Genomic DNA, 19,612 nt, shown 5'->3' on the forward strand with positions numbered 1-19,612 from the left:
TGTGTCTCAACATTTCAATGATTCAGTGGTAAACTTTGCCACACACTTAGATTTTGAAGGAAATTCTGAGATCAAAACTGGCTGTCATGGGCAGTTGATGTTGCTACATTCAAGTAATGTTATCCATTGAAGCTGATCTCAAATATTTCACAGTACTTTTAAGTGGTTTTTTAAAATGGCTGTTTTGTTGGGGACAAGTTGGACCGGAAGCTTGGGTGACACGCTGTTTTGACTTTACCAATGAATGTTTCAAAGCTACAGCATGGACAAAAAGAGATGATGGAGAAAAATCACTGTGGGCAAATCATAGCTTTCATCGTGTAATATTGGCCCAAAGGCTTTTTATGGTTTGCTCATCGTTGGTCAGTAAAGCATGACTTTGTGGTAATGTCCTTAATTTTTTTTCGGTAGTGTAAGGGATTGCAGTTTTAAATTCAGTAATTATATTGCAGTTAAAATTCCCAGAAACATTCTGTTACTTTGACAGTTTAGGGGTCAACTTGTTTGCCATCTTACAGGTAGGTTGATGGAGGGCTGATATCAGTTCAGTCTTTGTGCGTTCAGTGGACAGACTGGTCTGGTATCTGCTAGCATGGTGTTGTTAGCTGCCGCAAAAAGAGGAGGAATGCAACTCCATATAGGAAGTACCCACTGGTAAGTCTACATTTAGTAATCACCTGGTTTAGTTCAGAGTTGGAGGGTGTGAGAACAACAAAGCTTCACTGAGAGGACGGGACTTCATTCAGTCACTGGGGCTAACATTAAGCTAGCTGTAAATACCTCCAAACTGTAAGCGGGGGCATATCATACACTTTTCCAGGTCTATATTTTTAATCTGGGGCTTTACTATAATATCTTTGCATGATTTACAGTAAAAAAAACTCCTTATTTATCTTATACTGGCCCTTTATGTAGACAAGTGCAACCTCTCTTTGAAACTGGCCGTTTTAGCTCCTGTACCTTTAAGGCCCCACTCCCAATGACTCCAGTCTGTTAGCTTCCAGAAGCTGCGTCACAGCCAACTTCTGGCCTCTCAGGAGGATTTGTTAACAAACCATGTAACAAACTATAGTAGTATTTCACTACTTTTTCTCGCTCTTTACTTGAAACATAAACTTATCAAACACATCCATACATGTTTGAGCTGGAATCCGATCCGAAATATGAGAGTGGACAATGCAAACAACACATTGAAAAACCTTAGCAACAGCCGTAGCAACCAAGGCTATGGAACAGAGAGGCGCTTAATGGCATGCGTGACGAGCTGACATCAGTAGGCAAGGTAGAAAAAAACGTTGCAAATAAAGTTTTCAGGACTTTCAGAGAGCATTTCTACATACGTTAACCTCAATTTTTGGAACTTTGACCATGTTTAACATAGATACTCAAAATCATAACAGTAGGCCCATATAAATAACAGAAAACCAAAAAAGCATAATATGGCCCCTTTAAACCACAGTGTTTTCTTTTTCTACACAAGTTAAAAACAGAAGATGTAACACATGGATGTGAACACTTTTAAGTTGTTTAAAATGCACCTTTAATGGAGCTGGGCTAAGTAACGAGTAATGTAACTTATTACGTTTGTAGTTGATAAATGTAATTAGTAATGTGATTTATCTTTGTAATGAGTAATATGTAATGTAATTTTTGCTTCTGATTGTAATTGTATAAAGATCAGTGGAAGTCCCCCTCTATGTCAGAGGTTGGTTGGTTAATAAGAATCTGACCACTTAAAAATCAGTATTGGATTCCCAGTGGTACCAGTGGCAGTCAGAAGATAACCTCCTCTACTTTGTCGAACATGCCACTGATGTTTAATCAGGGGCCAAACATTGAATTGTGGTCATCCATAGACCTGGGAAATCAATGTTGGTTGAAGATGCAATCTGAGCTTCATTTGATTTGTGACCTGAAGTCTCACTGTTCCTCAGGTTCGGGGGCCACAAGGGAGCTGCCACCACCAAATGTTTGCTCCACAGAGACGTTCCTTTAAGAATAAGAAAGCTATTGATTCATCGCAATTGCTTCTTTTTCTTATTTTTGTCCAAAGATAGCACTCTCAGAAAGCGTGCCATTTCCTCCATCACTCTGAGTCCATAGTCAATGGGGTGTGAGTACTTCTTTCTCGTAAAGGTCACTAGCCTTTTACAATGTGTTATGTGTGGGGACACTTACTTTAATGTGACATCTTACTAGCCCGTCATTTTATGTGCTCAAGGTGAGGTCGATGCTGCCGCACGCATTTTTCTTTCCTTGTTTGCTCCAGAATGTGAGCTCAAAAATGAGATCATTTGAAATGCAAAGCCCTGCCACCATAAGAGTCCTTTTTCACTCCTTTTAATTACATGCAATACCCTGAAGTTATGAGATCTATCAAACTGTCAATACTTAAAAGTGGGGAAATAAGGACATAATAGATTCCAGGATTGGTGATCATTGCTATTGAACTAACATGGCCCACAGTGTGACTCGCCAATCATAACAGATCAACACAACTTATGGAAGACAGGCAGGCAGTTAATGGGATATAGATGAAAGTAAATAAATAGCAGTGAGGATCTTTAATTCAATCACATTAGGATTGCACTGTGCCCATTATAGTTCATTCTGGTAGGTGGAATTAGAAATATACCAAAGCATCAAATCAATATTAGCAGTTACAGAGGACTTGATCAACAAAGGTCAAAGATTTATCCAGACTTAATAATAATAATCATAAATGTGCATTATATATTTATGCATATCTGCTACAGCTTCCCATCCTACAATTCCACAACAAATCCAACCCGTTAATATAAAAGCAAGAGTTTCAAAACACCAGGGGCTGTCTTATTTTTAGTGCAGCTGTCCAGCCCACTGCAAATTAAGGGTCAACAAGGTTGATTTGCAGGTTGGGTCCTCCTATTCAAGTCACTGCTGAATTGCCCACTGTCGTAAGAGTATATTAAAAGGACCCAAAGGGCCACTAATGATCTGCTCTCCATCAATGCGCAGCTTGCCAGGAAATGTCCTGTGCTTTAATTAATGATTCTGAAGCTAACAATCAATTCACGCGCATGTTAAAGGAATTAAATCTGTCCCCTGAAAATGTACTCATTTGGTGGGTGGACATGGTAATTGTTAGCATTACTGACTGTTGAGCATGTTGTTTAAAAAAGATAGAGGAAAAATAACAACAAGGCAGGCTGTCCATCTTTCCTTGGGTCAAACGGAGTGTGTGGGTAGGGTAACATTCGTCATTTGAGCCGTGAGCTATTTTCTGTCTGCTGACTGACTGGAGGCGATCCTTCAGGAATTCATCATTTATCAAGCCGGGTGATATCCCCTCCGGCAGGACGGGAGTGGATGAAGTCTGACACCTCCGGGCTTGCCTGGAGAGAAGAAGGCCAATCGGGATGCATTAGCTCCTGGCATAACTACTGGATTACTACTACTGTCATTAAACTAGATTTACAGACGATAACAAATGAATACTCAGACACCCTGAGATCCACTGCCACACTCACTTATGCAAACAGCTTTTTTTCCCCCTTTCTCCTTTTTCTTGGTGTCATGCATTCAAACAGGTCTCCACATTCACAGAACTACAGTATATGTACACAGATACACACACAAATGCATCTATTCTATTCCATATACTAATGGTAAATGGACATCATTTATATAGCGTTTTTCTAGTCTACCAACCACTCAAAGCGCTTTATAACACATGCCAACATTCACCCATTCACACACACATTCATACAATGATGGTAGAGGCTGCTATGCAAGGTGTTAACCTGCTCATCAGCAGCGATATATCACTTTACAATGTTTCTAAAGCTTGCTAACTCATTCACACACACACACTCACAGAGCGATTTGGGGTTCAGTATCTTGCCCAACAACACTTTGGGATGCAAACTGGAGGAGCTGGGGATCGAACCATTGACCTTCTGTTTAGTGGACGACCCGCTCTGCCTCCTGGGCCACAGCTGCCCCACAAATACTAGATATCGTATGTATATAGAATACACTGTATGAAAGCAAGCAAATTAGATATTAATTCCAAGATGTATATTCATTTACATCATAATACATCTTATGTTTTTAAGAGGAGAAAATAAATCCTGCCTGTCCAAAGAGTAAAGAGGCAAGAATTGAATTGTAAAAATGATTTATTGTAAAAAAAATAAAATAAAATAAAATAGTATGTGTCACATGATCAAGATGACCTTTACACCTCATTTACCCCTCCTGTCTAATTCCTTTGAAACAAGGCTTTGTGGGCTCATGGTTTTGTGGTTGAGGAATTTTATAAGTCATATAACAGTAATAGCAAGGGTTCTGTCCAAATAACATCTTGATTATTAATTAAATGTAATAGATCACTATAAGAATTAATGAATGAATGAATAGATAAAAATATATTTTCAAATCATTTACATTACAGTATTTGGATTTGTGGGGTTCAGGATTGGCAGTTCACTATCTTCTTTTAAATGGCTTCTTAGAACACATTTATATTAACTGACATACCAATAATTTTTTATATTTCTAATGCTTGATATCTTACTATTTTTATACTCCGTTAATTTTAGATTCTTATCTAATGTTTGTTTCACGGTTTTCTGCCTTGTCTTTTATGCCTGTATCCTTGTTTTTATTGTTTATTTTGTGTAAAGCACTTTGAGAAGTGGTATACAAATAAACTTCATTATTGATCTATTTCGCTAAGCAAGGTTAAGTGTTACAACGCATCTTTGTTGGTTCTAAGCAGCCATTCAGACCAAACATAGGCGTGCACTAAAACAGCGCATGAACTGAAGTTCTGTTGCTTCAGTTTCTGGTGAGACATGAAATACAATCCAGGAAGTTCAGTTTGAGTAACAAATCCATGAATTTTTAGGCTTATCAGATGTCACTACACTACACAGCAGTTAATGATACTATGAGGCAGGTTTTTACAACTCTGGAAAGAAATCATTTTATCTTTTGTTGTAAAATTCTTGAAGTAAAGACCAAAGGAAATAGTGTACAGTGCATTACAAAGTAATCGACCAGGAACATGTGCTACCAAGTATTTATTTGGCTACCTGGGCGCCTTTTCGGATGATCAAGTGTTACAATCTGGCAAAAGTTGAACCAGGTTTAATTTTTTTGCCAGATGACCGTGCAGTTTTTTGTTGGAGCCCTCTGTGTTTGCACCTTCACTGTGTCACTGGACTGTTCTATTTCAAATGAATGAAAGGACTGCCGTTGTTCATGCAGGGCTAAAGTGGGCCTGAAGGCACCCTAAGGCACACACACAAGGACGACGCCACACATAGTTTGGGATGAAAACATCCAGCTAGCATAACAATACTGCCCACTATCCATTACACTCAAGAGTGACTCTGTCCCAAAATGGTCTGCAGGTGTCACACAATCATGCTGAAAAGCAAGTAGGTGGTGGGATCTTACCCTGTTGATCTCAGAGTAAAGCACTGTATGGTCCAGCACTTCTCTCAACCACCAAAGGCCTCTTCAAAATGTGAAAAATAAGCCCACAGAGAAGCAAAACCACCATACACTGTGTAACGACAGTGGATAGACAGAAATCACAGAGCCCTCTCTCTGTTCTGTGGGCAATAAATATAACACAACACCAGATCGGAAACCCTTTTTAACCTGTACCAACACCCCCATAGTCTGCCATGTCCCTACTGAGCACACACCCGGAGTAGGAGTAGATTATCGAATTATCCAACATCAACTGTAAAGGTGAATGAAGGGGTTAAATGTAGTTTCTGGTGCTGAAGGCATTTGAAAAGACAAGCATTAGGAGACGAGTCTATCAAAGCTGACTGCAGTACCTCTTCCTGAAAATGTCCAGTTAGATTAATTTGCTGACATCAGCACCAAAGATGGTTGCTGAAATATGCATTCTGATGCTGGCAAAAAAGACAGTTTAGCAGTATTGTGTTGTTACTATTGAAGGAGAGAAGCTGAATCATATTCCTTGACTAAAATGAAGAAAAGTGAAGGGAAATAACAGGACAAATTTACACAACTCCAAACCTCGAGAGAACGAATGAGCAAAAAAAGGGTTGACAAACAGAGTCGCTGCTCACTACTGGATTGGACATACACACAAAGTACATTGGCCACCTCAGTTCCTGCTCTGTTGACACCTGTTACAGACCAGGAAAGGAGACGGTACCTACTGAAATTGACACCTCTGCTCCAAGAAGTATAGTAAGCCTTTTCTGCCATGCCTGATACAATTCTGAGATTGCATCGTTAAAAGTTAAAATGTGATTTAGTAGGGTGTAGTAGAATAAATGTAGTAGAATTAGAGCAAGTGGTCAAGGCTGTAAACCTGTTAAAGGTTTGAGAAATACAAAATGGCCTGAAAGCAATTGTTTATTTCCACATGAGGAATACTAATTACAAGGCAGTTTTATTCACAATTATAAAATAACAAATAAAACAGTTTTGCGTGATTTTGTATGCAGTATTTCCACAACATGTTTTAAACCAAGACTTAACTGATTTGGGATCCTATAATTTGTGCAGCATGTACACAAAAACACACACTCACACATATAAACACACAAGGCTCTGTGTGTCTTCCATGTATAAAAACATAGCATATTCTAGCCGGATTAGTAATGAATGCCCAGCGGGAAGACATGAATATGCATGACCACTTCTGGATGTGTGTATTTATCATTGTGTGCACTTGGCATGTACTTAAAATAGAAATTGTGATGTTAATATTTATATTACTTAAAACTCTTCAGCGGTGATGAAATATATATTCTGAGTGCCCCATTTGTTTACATGTAAATGGAAAGTTAGGATATTTGCAATGCGAAATGAATAATTAAATGCAAGTAGTATTTGGATGATAGTATTGCCAATAGTTTAATGGAAAGACCTCCTAGTATGGGGACCTATAATTAGATTCTCTGCTTTACTGGGTTAGCTGCAAAAAGTGGAGGAGATAATGTACACGCTTACTCTAGAGGGAAAAGCATATTTACCAAGGCAAACAAAATAACAAATATAAGAAAACTGTACACTGTTGAGAGATTATTTACAATACTGAATGATGTATAATAGATAGATAGATAGATTGATAGAATTCTCTTCAGTAAGACATTAAATTTTGGGAACCTAATGTTCATGGGCACTCCAAATCTTTCACACCCCTTGTGCCAAACGCAGCTGTACTGCTCTTTATTCCATTCACTAACATCTTTTCTTTCTCACAAGGCTGCCTTTGACTTTGAGTGCCTATTGTACTGTTTTCAGCCAGACTACACCTGACACCACAGCATGGTCACAAGGCTTCATGCAGGGCCCCTGCACAAAAAGATAAAAGCTCCATATCATGGCATTTGGGCATGTGGACGCTGACGGATACTGGTGCGCAGATGCACATCTTCCGTATATACACTCTGAAAAATCAATAAAAAAGAAGAAAGAAAATGTTATTTACAACAATTAATCCATCAGCCAGGGGTAAGGCTCAAAAATAAGCTGCTTTGTTTAGAAGAACATTTATCTCTATGTGCCATGCTGGGAAATTGGGCCACGGCTGGATGATGTCAGTTTTGCTCCACTGGCTTGGTACATTAAGCTGACTATTTGCTCTATGTGAGAATCAATAATGGGGCATCTGTAGAGGACTATTAGAGCCATAATCTTACATGAGGCAGCATCCTCATGATTCACACAAAGTCTAGAAGAACACCTTGTACAAGGTTAATGTCAAGTGTGGAAAAAAAAATTTAACACTTTAAAAAAGGTTCTGGAAGGGATAAAATATGTCCTAAAATATAGGGCCAATGTAAAAGTGCCACTCTTATAGATCTATGCAGCATTCATACAGTGTTTTCTTCAGTATCTACTGACCATCCAGCAAGGTCTGCACATCAAACCACAACAGTCCAGATCCCGTGAGATTTCAGATAGAACTGTCAAAAGGCGTGAAGACGGACAGATCTGGTTGGTCAATCAGACAAATCACCAGTGATTTTTAGACATTTGGGAATCATTGCTGCATGATCCCAAATGTTTTTTTTTTCTTTTTTTGTCACATGGAACCTGACTCACTGAGCCATGATTGTACAGTGGCCCCTACCTCTCATCAAGCACTCTTCAGTTCAGGCAATCATCCGTGCCCTTACCTGTGTTCCCCTGGCAGTTGCTATGACAACAGCCTCTGCTTGATCAGCCTCCTATTCATGGAGTGACACTTGAATGACCACTTCATGGATCAGTGAAACGCACCCATCTGGATAAAGAAATACAGGAAGGTGTAATAATAATGATCACAGATGCATTGATCACTTTAAACTCTCTAAAAAAATTTCAGTTCTGTGTCATTGCTCCAAAATTGTAAATCAATTTAATAAAGATTTGTTCCGTTGACCAAATCAGAAAATTCCACTGATGCACATGCGAGGCCATTGATAGGCTCAAGGTCAAACTAGATTGGTGCCTTTCTATTACATTTATTAAGAAATGTCAGACCAAATGAAATGGGATTTTTGCAAGGATATGCAATTTTTTTGTTTTTTTATGTCTGTACTGATTTAGCCTACCATTCATTCACTTAATATGTTGCAAAGTGAATTATATTGATACACTAAAAGTTGATATACAACTTCTGAATTGAGCATGAAAGTTCTAGGAAACAGTGGTTTGACAAAAAAAAAAAAATCGCAACTCCACTCTTTCTGGAGCTTTCAACTTCTCATGAAGACTGTGAGACTTCTGAGGCCTGCCTTTGATGTCTTCTCATATGGACATACAGAATAAATTAGAATGTCTCAGTTTTGAATAATACTTAAATACTTAAATAAAAACTTAACAATAAGAATAAATAACTGTAACATGACTTTTGAGGAAAACTTTCTCAGGCATATTATATTCAATATTCAGTAATCTGAATGATTTAAATCTTATTGCTGTTATTAGTCAAAAATTTGGATGTTACTGTTCTGCACACATGCAGCCCTCATTTGCAAGAATAAACACTCTATTAATCTAAAGATAATATAATAGATGTGCAACCCATTTCTTTACATATCATAATGACATTAGGCCACAGATATTTTGTTTATTCACAACTTCTAGATTTCAGTGACTGTTGTACCATGTCTATCTTCAGTTTTAACATTTTGTAACTGTAATGATCATTTTTTTCATGACACATGCTGTGCAGCACACATGCTGCTACCAGCCCAAGTGTTTCATGCTGATGCCAGCTTCTCGTTCTGCTTGACGAGATGGAAGATCAGAGTTTAGTGAGACCCTCAGTCCAATCATTTAGATAAAATCAACCAGATTCTGACTGACGACCAGTCAGTAAGACTATCACTATCAGAAGTGTCTTCGTTTTCATTCAGAGAACTACACCTGAGGTGCACCCTAAGGCAGACAGCTGACTGGCCTTGTAATAGAGCCCATGTGTGATTTCATGATTTAATTATCTTTGATGAACACATTTATTGACCTGTATTACAGAGAGCCACAATGTAATAGTTATGTACAATCAATTTTTGTATTTATTGGTACCAGGTAATACATTTTGGAAATTTTGGTAAACCATGTAGTGGCCAATAGATGATGAATTTACACAATGAAAAAAACAATGTCTTTTTATAATGTGACCTGAATTTTCTCCCTTCAAATACAACTAAATATCTATTATCCAATAGGTTTAAATTGCTGGTCCACCTTCTACCCAGTAACTATAAAAATAAATAATGTACACCTTATCTAGGTTGACTATACAGAACCAGTCAAAACATTTTGGACACACCCTCCCATTCACTTGAATAAGAAAGCATGTCCAGACTTTTGAGTGGTACGTATTTGCCTTATGCCTTTGTCCTCTTTGACTCAGTTGAAGACACGGTTGCTTGGCAAAATATCAGCATGCAGCTCCAACCGCAGTGTCAGATTTGTTATAAAAACACTGTTGAAATCTCTGAAATGTAGCTAACTATTGCTAGCAACATTAGCATTGTAGGTTTTAAGAATTCCTATGCTCACAGTGGATTGGATGTATTTAGTACAGCGCCACCGAGAGTTCCAGAGTGGTAAATACTGCACAGACTAAGACAGAACGCTAAGTGTAAGACCCTTGTGTTTCTGCTGTAATGTGAATATGCCTTTATTCAGGACTACACAAAGGTGGAGAGCTCTATCATGCTGGGCATCTTTACACCATGTATCCCCTTTTCTGTCAAGACACTGTGTTGCTGCATTGCCAAAGTAGTGTTTTCAATTAACAATATAGTAGTAGGAGTCAAAGAAGGAGATTAGGAAAAACACACACACAAACACTTCCTTCCTCCTTCATACAGCAAAGATTAGATTGTGACTAATGCTGTCGCCAACAAGGATTACATATGCACCTTGCAGCAAGATGAACGCTTAACTGCTGTCAGCGGGGTTGTGTTGCGGCGGAGCTCGGCTGAGTGCTGCTGATGTAGCTCACGGCAGTGTAGTGTGAATATTATAAAGCAGATTGCTTCATATAAATAAAATACTCTGTAAATGCCTACTTCAGCTGTGTATCACAAAATAATTTTTATACTTTATGACTTAAAATTGGTCTGACCTTTACTAAACTGTCTATTAGCACATTCAGCTTGGGCACCATGGTGTCATTGAATTCTTCAGTGTGATAATGTGACACCTTCCTCTCCAAGTGGTTTTAGCAGTATGCTATATTGATTTTCACAATAAACATTTCTCAGGCAGGGGAGCCACACACATTACTCAGGGGATACAAGTGAATCCATGTTGCATGTGATTTAACAAGCAGTACAACTCAGACTTTAGTTCAACTAGCACAGATACTTCAAATTCTCTCTCCTCAGCCCAATACAGGAGGCGCAGATGCATTTGCTGTGTAGCTGTAATGTTGCCTCAAGAGCTGAGATACAGTAATAGACTATGACAGGGCCTTTTCTCTACCTGCCTTCGGGGCAGTTAGTCATGTGTGGTTGAAGTCAAGCTAGCCCTCTCAGGACCTCTCCAAAGTGAAGCATATTCTGTCAGCAACCCCCATCTCCCCTACAACATTCTGTTCATGTCATCTATCAATCTTTACCTTCACTTATTCACTAAGCCCAAAGTCAGGCCCAGAGATGACAGTGACTGCTGGAGCTTCTGGGGCTTCACAACTCCTCCCTCCCTCTGCAGCATGTTGGCAGAGTAGGCCATCGAGCAGCAGACGGCCAATCACATGTGACAGTATGAGGACCGCAGACCTTAGGAGGAGGCTGTTTGTGGCGTAAACAGGCTCTGACAGCAACACTGACTAACAATACACACAGCTGCAGAAAGTAGAGCTATTTATATCAGCTAAAACCCCCCAACAACCAGGTGACAGTGCAGAGATGAAGCACGCAGGAAACCAAAGGCACTGACATGAAAAAGGAAACAAAACAAACCTCTTTCTGACAAGACAATAAGTGAATATGAGCAGTCAGCTTTCATTTAAGCGGAACACCTTTATACTGCCAAAATGTCACTTCAGCCTTTTTTTATGTCAAGCCTGCTCAGTATAAGATGCTGTCATAAAACAATGATGGAGGGTTAATGAAAGGTTAATGAACAGGCATATACAATATCTACAGCTACAATTTAACTGATAATGCCAAGTAGCCTTTTATGAGAGGTGGAGACATTGTTCCACTTTGATGGAGAGCAGTCAATGGTATTTTTTCACATCTGTCTTGTTGTGGCAACAGTTTGGCAAAGCCCCAGCCACAATGCTGACACAACTCCCTCAGCACACAGGCCAGATTTTTTTAAAAAAAACAATGAATTACCTAGGTCACCTGAGAGAGCAATGAAGGCTGGTTTTGCAGCTGCATAAAAAATGTGTGAAATTGATAAAAATGACACATACAAATATATTTTACTGATCACACACTGTACCTAAATATTTGAGTGTGGTGAGATGAATAAGTGTAAATATAAATGCATCAGATTTGTTGTTCTTTTAGAGGTGCTCAAAGGGTGAAAGTTCATCTCAAACACACAAATAATTTTTTTTTACATGCTGTAATATACAGTCCTTTAAAGCAAAATCAAGGTTTTAACAATAGAGACAAGTCCAGTTTGTCCCTTTAATGTTAGGTCAGTCTTTGCATTCAGAGAAAGCAGTGAGTCCCATAAAACAAGTCACTGTGATGACCCGTGAGCATACACCTGTACTTTTAACCTCACTGAATATCCACTAACGATATCATAGGTAAACTATTCCACAGACAACAGTACATAAACCAACAACAACAAAAAATAATCAGAAATAATTGAAAGTAGTAAAAACAGTTTTGTTGTTTTCTGGAAATGCAAGAACAAAAAACTTGCTAATACTCAAGGGTAATAGGGCAATGCGAAGCGGGGAGTGGATTAAGAAATTAACTTGTTTTCATCTTGTTGCAGTTCATTATTTCAAAGAGAATAAGACATTAAGATGTTCTTTCGATAAACAAAGCCTGATTAATTTCCACGGCAAACAATGTTTAATGGTTCCTTTCTCGTTTGAGATTATTTTGGAATATCTTCACAACGTACAAAGAAGCCTTTCATGCAGCACCCCCTCACCCTCCCACCCCCCAATTCAACAATTATTCAAATAAAACTACAAATGATATTATAGTTGTCAGAAACAACAAAGAATCCTGGAAGCAAAAAGATAAAGTACAAAGAGTGTTTTTGAAGAGCATATTTGTTCTAACAATGTTTAAAAACTAAAATGTCAACCTAAAACCCAGAATTTTAAAACTTCAAATTGTCACCTAAGTAAAGGAGGGATATGTTTTAGTCAGATTCCCCCTCAGCTTTTTGAGGTATTAATAATTACCCAAGTAAATATTTTGAATTCAGACAGTGGCATTTAGTGGTACAGCTGACCCACGTCGGCTGAATTCAAACAGGTGGTGTTCCCATAAGGACGAAATCAGCCTCATTACTGACTCAGGGTTGTCAGATACATCAAAGAGGATTCACAGCCTCTGAAAGGCTCTGGTTATGGCCAGGCAAAGTAAACAGTACTGTACTAGTGGGGGATTTCTCTCTGATCATCACCGGCCTCAACACTTACTCCTTCCTTTCATGCAGATCTTAAAGGTGCATAAAAAGAGAATAAATTAACTTGTAATTCCAGGTGGAATCTCGAAGGCGTATAGTTTGCAATCCACTGATGACAAGCAAATTAGACAGGTACGAAGTCAGTGAGGCCTGAATCCTCCCACTACATTGATACAAATGAGGTATTCATTTAGCCCTGACCTCAAGTGGTTGAATCGTTTCAAAGGATCTCGTTACTCAGCTAAAACACTTAAGTGTAATGGAATAAATATGATTATTAAATGGATCAAAGGAGGATTGGGATTTCTTTTCACCATGTATTTACTTGTTAAGGTGCTTTGTCATTTTATTTTGGTTCTTTATAGAAATAGTTTGACTTTTTTCACTTTCTTGCTGAGAATTTAAATGAAAAGATTGATATATGCTGTATCAGTCCATTAAATATGAAGCTTCAGCCAGGAGATGGTTAGCTTAGCTTAGCACAAAGCTGGAAATAGGGGGAAAAAGTTGTCTAAAGCTTACTAGTTGAAAGGTTATATCTTGTTTGTTTAATCTGTACAAAAGTCCAAGTGTAAAAACAACAAGCTGTAGTTTTTATGGGAAGTTATGTGCTGGACTACTTCTTGACTGGGAGCAATGACATCCTGGAGCCTTGTTGTCACTGTGAGGTGAGCTCCAGTCAGCTTTAGATGCACAAGTAGGCATAGTTTGTTACCAGTCTAGCTGTTTCCCCCTATTTCCAGTCTTTCTACTAAGCCAAGCTAACCATCTTCTGGCTATAGCTTCATATTCAATGAGACAAATAGAAAAGTAAATAAGCATATTACCCAAAAATGCTGTACAATTTATTCCTGTAAAAGGGTTGTGTCATGTCATTATTTGACATGTTTATTAAAGCAGCTATAATCAGTATTAAAAAAAAAAAAACAATGTATGAAATGACAATGTTTAATGTGAGAGGCGTCGCTCACAAGCAGCAACCTCCAGGGCTGAAAATTGAAGCCGATGCGGAAGTGCCAAAAACTGCAGTTCTTCAAATGGCCACTTGAGGCTGGCTCCAAAAGCGAGTCAATCCTTATAGACTCCCATTCTTTCATGACAACTGTACGGGGGGGGGGGGTTTATAACTCACCTGTTTAAATTTTATTAAACCGTAGTTATGCATAATTAAGGATGTGGCCACTTTGAGCTTTAAACTGCTCTTCAGAAACAAATGGGTGACGTCATGGTGGCTACATCCATATTTTTTACAGTCTATGGTAGCTCATAGTGATGAACCTACAAAGAATTCTCTGCAGCTCCCCTTGGATTTACAGAGTTTTAACAGAGTTTCAGCTCATTGTTCAGCTGTCCAGCCTGCATCTTTACTATTTTGGTTCACTCTCAGCGCTCTCATAGTATCGATTTCGGCTGTAGCAGGCAGCTGTTTTCAGAGAAAAAGCTCTAAAAACCCACTGTACACTACCTGCTCAGCACCAAACAGCAAAAAGAAAGTTGTAGCGACTAGCTGTTGAACATAGTGGCGCATGTAGCAGCTAAAGAGCCAGATATTTCCCTCAGGTTTTGGTAGAGAGCAAAAACAGAACTAAAGGAGAGTGAATATAGGACTTATATTTACCAGGTGGACAGAAACACAACTCCAAATGAATGATAATCAATCATCTTGTCAGTCAAGATTAGTTGGAATCACTGAAAAAATGCTGGAATTCAAGTCCTCGTCACTGCATCGAGTTCAGAGCTCCCTTCGTTCCACATAAAAAATATTTATTCATGTCAGGAGCAGCTTGGTTAGCTTATCTTAACTGAAAACTTTGAGTGATTTATGACATGAAACATTATGGGGATTACAGGAACATTATGTGTCAGTGTCTTCATTATGGTGGCGTGAGTCTGGAAATGACATGACATGCCACATATGATGCACAAAGACAATTAAGATGATGGAAAGACACTCGTTAGAGTGCAGACGCTACAAAAGCAGTGCCCAAGATAGGTCTAAGCAATCATACAACTGTTTTATTCATTGGTGAAAGAAGTATACAGATCCTTTACTAAAGTAAAAATAGCAATATCACAGTGTAAAAATACTCAATTACAAGTAAAAGTCCTGCATTTATAATGTTACTTTGGTGAAATTATACAAGTATTATCAGCTGAGTGTACTTAAAGTATCAAAAGTAAAAGCACTCATTATGCAGCAGACTGTTTTCAGTGTTATATATTACATAGCCTGATTGGATTATTCTTACTTGTGCATCAACACACAAGCAGAATTTTAAAATTGTAGCTGGTGGAGGTGCAGCTGATTTTAAAAATGTAACATAATGTTGGGTAGTTTAATCTGTAATAATGTATCATATTTTATAAACTGATCATTTGTTTTGCATTTGAATTGGAGTGGAGTAAAACGTACATTTCTTTCTTAGTACCTCAGTATTGTACTTGTATAATGTACTATACATATATTCCACTACTGGTTTTATTTGTCATAGAACACTTAAAATAATGACATGAATGGCATCTGAGTCAGATAAATCATGTGTTTTGACTTGTTAAAGGGAAATAAAGAGGTCACAGTGTTAAGTTGCCTATCATAGATAAAATGCACATACTTCCCAGCCCTCGCTTCCTATGACAGATGCCATCATTAAGGTAATATGAACAGAAAAAATTCCAATATGTACTTAGAGGCTGGGTGTTTTGCTTTGCGGCCACCTTTTTAATGCAGCATACAACTGCATGAAATCTTATTGATTGAATGAAAAAGAGCTGGCTTCCACGCCACTCTGGCATCCCAAGCAAGCAGCACTTACAAATTGTGATCTATGGTGAGTAAAACTCCTCACATTGGCGAGCTGCCCTTTCATTTATCACGGTTAGCATAATCACTGTTTATCTGTTTCGCATCATGGCTCCAACCTGCGCAGCAGTCACTTTTAGTGGCATTAAGTGAACATGTGGAATTCACTGTGCTCAGGAATATCACCTCTAGCACCATCCCCTGTGGACCTTAACCATAATATATTCAGAATCACATTCATCACTGCAAGGTTATCACAATATTTCAGGTCCAAAAATGGTGAGACATAAAGGAAAAGAATTTAAACTCAACCGGGTTAAAGGTTCAGTAACTGCAAGGTAACTTCTCTAAGTGCTACTAAAGATAATAAATGTAGGCAAGTTTGCGGGTTCAGATGATGAGCCAAACAAGGTGTGAGGAAAAACCTAGGGGGAATTAATGATAGAAAGGCATCCAGAGGAGCTGCGTAGTCGTGATTAGATCTCACCACTTGGCAGATGAGTAATTCATCTGCTCTTAATGTGCTGCAGCTGCAGTCTAATGAGAGAAGCCCAGAGAGCAGGCCTGGCCACCAGCTCCCCATGACTCTGCAGTTATCAGTCACCTCGGATGTGTGGTGGGGCAGGTATACAGACAGACAGTTCTTGTATCTTACATGAGGGATTAATGGCTGAAGTCGATACATCGTATCCAAATGGATCTAAAGCCTACCGATGTGGTTGAGTCAACTGGCAAAATGTGTCTTAATGTCAGACATGGCCACATGATATCCTCACCAACACTGAAACACACTTACCTGTATATTTGCTCAAATACACTACAAACTATGACCGAAAAAATGATAATCATGTTGTATCAGTCTCAATTCAAATCAATTATAAGCTTTACAAAGGTCATTTTTATTTCAGGATTGCATTTTATTGTAAGATTATGCAGTAATTCATCCACACAGATGCTTCTAGTGCCTTCACATAAAGAAGGATCATGTTTATTGTGTTCACATTGAGAATGAATTTTAAAAACCCTGCAGTTGTCGTATTCATAATTATGTAAGTGGAAATTTTCTGACAGTTCAAGAGTTGTGACGTACACTGATGTTTTTAAAAATGCAGAAAAACCACAAAATCATTCACCATTTCTGAAAAGGCAACAATTTTTGCTGTCAATCCCCTAGCAACGGTGTTCTCATGCCATAAATCACTCGAATGCCAAACACACTGTGTACAGTACTTCCCATGTCAAGTATACAACATTACAAGTTCCATTTGAAGGAAACAGCAAACAAATGAATGCAGCTATGAAAACATGTGGTACTTAAACTCAGAGAGCCATTCCTTTGTGCCTGGCATTCCTGATTAGGGTTATTGGTCTTGACATGTGTTTTGAGTGTTAGAAAAACTCTTACGACGGCAACACTACTAAACTACAATTTTCTACACATTAGTCTGCAGCATATAAAAACATGTATTTATTTTTCTATGAAAAAATAGTAAGGGTTTAAAACTGCCTTTTCTATCTATGCAAATACCTCTTTACATATCAAGTTCTCTATAGCATCCTCATTGTTATGCTAAGATTTGAAGGAAATCATGAGTAACAAAGGGAGTGGATGGGTGAGAGTGCTGGGTGGGAATGGCAGAGTAGGCAGCTAGCAACAACGCAGAGCTGGCAGTTCCTGTGCGGCTTTGCCTTCCAAGAAGCTTCTCATCCGACACAGAGCTGGGCATAAGAACCAGCAGCCCAGTCAGGAGAAGCCCTAATAAGGAAAGGCCTTATGAATTATTGATTGTGATGGCCCCCCCTCCTGCAGCCTAGCGCCCCTTTAAGATACAGATTCCCTTTAAATCCAATAGGCTTTGCTGGGCTCTCAGTTGTGGCTCTCTGAGCACAGCAGCTCTCCAAGAGAAAGGGAGCAATGGATGTTCCGGAAAGAGAAACCAATTAGAGGCGGCATGGTGTCCTCTACCCTCCCTGTTCCCCCCACGCTGCTATCCCATGATCCTTTAACTCCTCTCCATTGGTTGAAGTCAAATCTTTCCCCAAGCAGTGCCCCCCTAATGTTCAGCTGCCATTCTTGATCGGAGGGCCAGGCCCTTCTTCCTATTCTCTGTGGTCCACCGCCCAAACCCCCAACGGTCAGACCCAACCCCCTAGATTGACAGCTAGTCTGTGGTAAGACCACATTGTTTGTTATAGTCATAAAAAACAACAACCCACAAGTCTCTAGATCACTAACCACCCAGTCAAATGCACTAACAAGGAGGAGTTGCGGGTTTTCCATGGGATTAGGCGGTCAGTGTATTCCCCAGTCTCATTGTGCATTCTGGAAACACGTCAGTCACCATTCAAGGACAGACAAGGCTGTGTGCTTAAGATGCAGGAGCTACATATATGAAATCACCACTCTAATGGTAATAGATATTGACAAGTAGGCACTCTTGTTTGATGGTATTTGCGATTCAGTGCTGTCTGAAGAACAGTTGCTGCAGTGTCTGCAAAATATCTCATAATATATTATAGTAATTTACAAACCATAAAAATATCAAGTGATCACTTGCTGTAAGTCAGTTAATAAAAGATTTAAAGTATTTGCCTTGTTTATATTTAGATTACTCAACAGCATGTAATTTTATTCATTTCCTCAGTCAAATGACCCCAAGCCTCCATCTCCAAGAGTCCACTTCATTAACCAGGGGTGAAATGATTTCTGCTGAACAGAGCACCATGAACGAGGTAGACCTGGACTGTGCAATATTTTAGTCCAATATTTTACTCTCCTGTTACTATTGTAATGAAATTCACAAAAAATAAACCATAAAACTTTTACTCCCATGGCTATTTGAATTGCATTTACAAACAAAAAATTTTTTTTTCTTCTTCATTTTTTTTCTGCCATAGCTATTTGAACAGAATCCAGAGAAGAAAAATCCCAAATGGAGGCTGGAATTCAGTATGTCTTATGGAATTCGGTGCCTGTCCACACAAATGTGAGTGCAGGGAGATCTGGTATTCATGTGCTTGCTCACCTCGAGGCAAGTTCTTCACTTATATATGACTGTGTATGTATCCATTCCACAGCTCGCCATGCGAATCTCTGCCTCTCCCTCGCTCATCCAGGCAGGTCATAGGGGCTGCCAGATAAGCAGAGCTATATTGAAATATTCAACAGCAGTCAGAGACCAGACCAGGGTGTTAATGCTCGGTGTCTTGGTGTGCAGGATGGAGAGGAGGATGAGGATGAGGGTGAAGGAAGAAGAAGCAGAAGATGAGGGAAGAAGAAGAAGATATAAAAGGAAGAAAACAGGAGAGAAAAGATGATGGCAAGCCAAGACTAATCATCTCTCTGAAGCCTAACATTTCCCACTATGCATCCTTGTTAGTTTCCTGACATCCAGAGCCCTCTCCTGGCCAGATGGATTCCCTGTTTGCCGTTTTACCGCCCTCACCACTCATTCATCAGATGTGCTCCACCAGAACCCCATACCACTGCCCTGTCATTACAGATCAGTACAGCTGATTGTTATCACAGGGCTCTCTCAACACTATGAAGCTGTAGTGTGGAAGCTAAAGCAATTGAGTTGGGTGACAGTGTATTTTCCAACATTGCATGATCTCTCATTGTGACTTTTAAGGTTAAGGAAAAATGGCAGGCATCCACTCAAACCACTGTAGACAACATGATTGGAGTTTGACAGAATTGCACGCTCTGTGAAAAACATAAAA

This window comes from Thunnus maccoyii, chromosome 10 (genome assembly GCF_910596095.1).
Source record: "Thunnus maccoyii chromosome 10, fThuMac1.1, whole genome shotgun sequence".
In the NCBI taxonomy this organism is placed as follows: Eukaryota; Metazoa; Chordata; class Actinopteri; order Scombriformes; family Scombridae; genus Thunnus; species Thunnus maccoyii.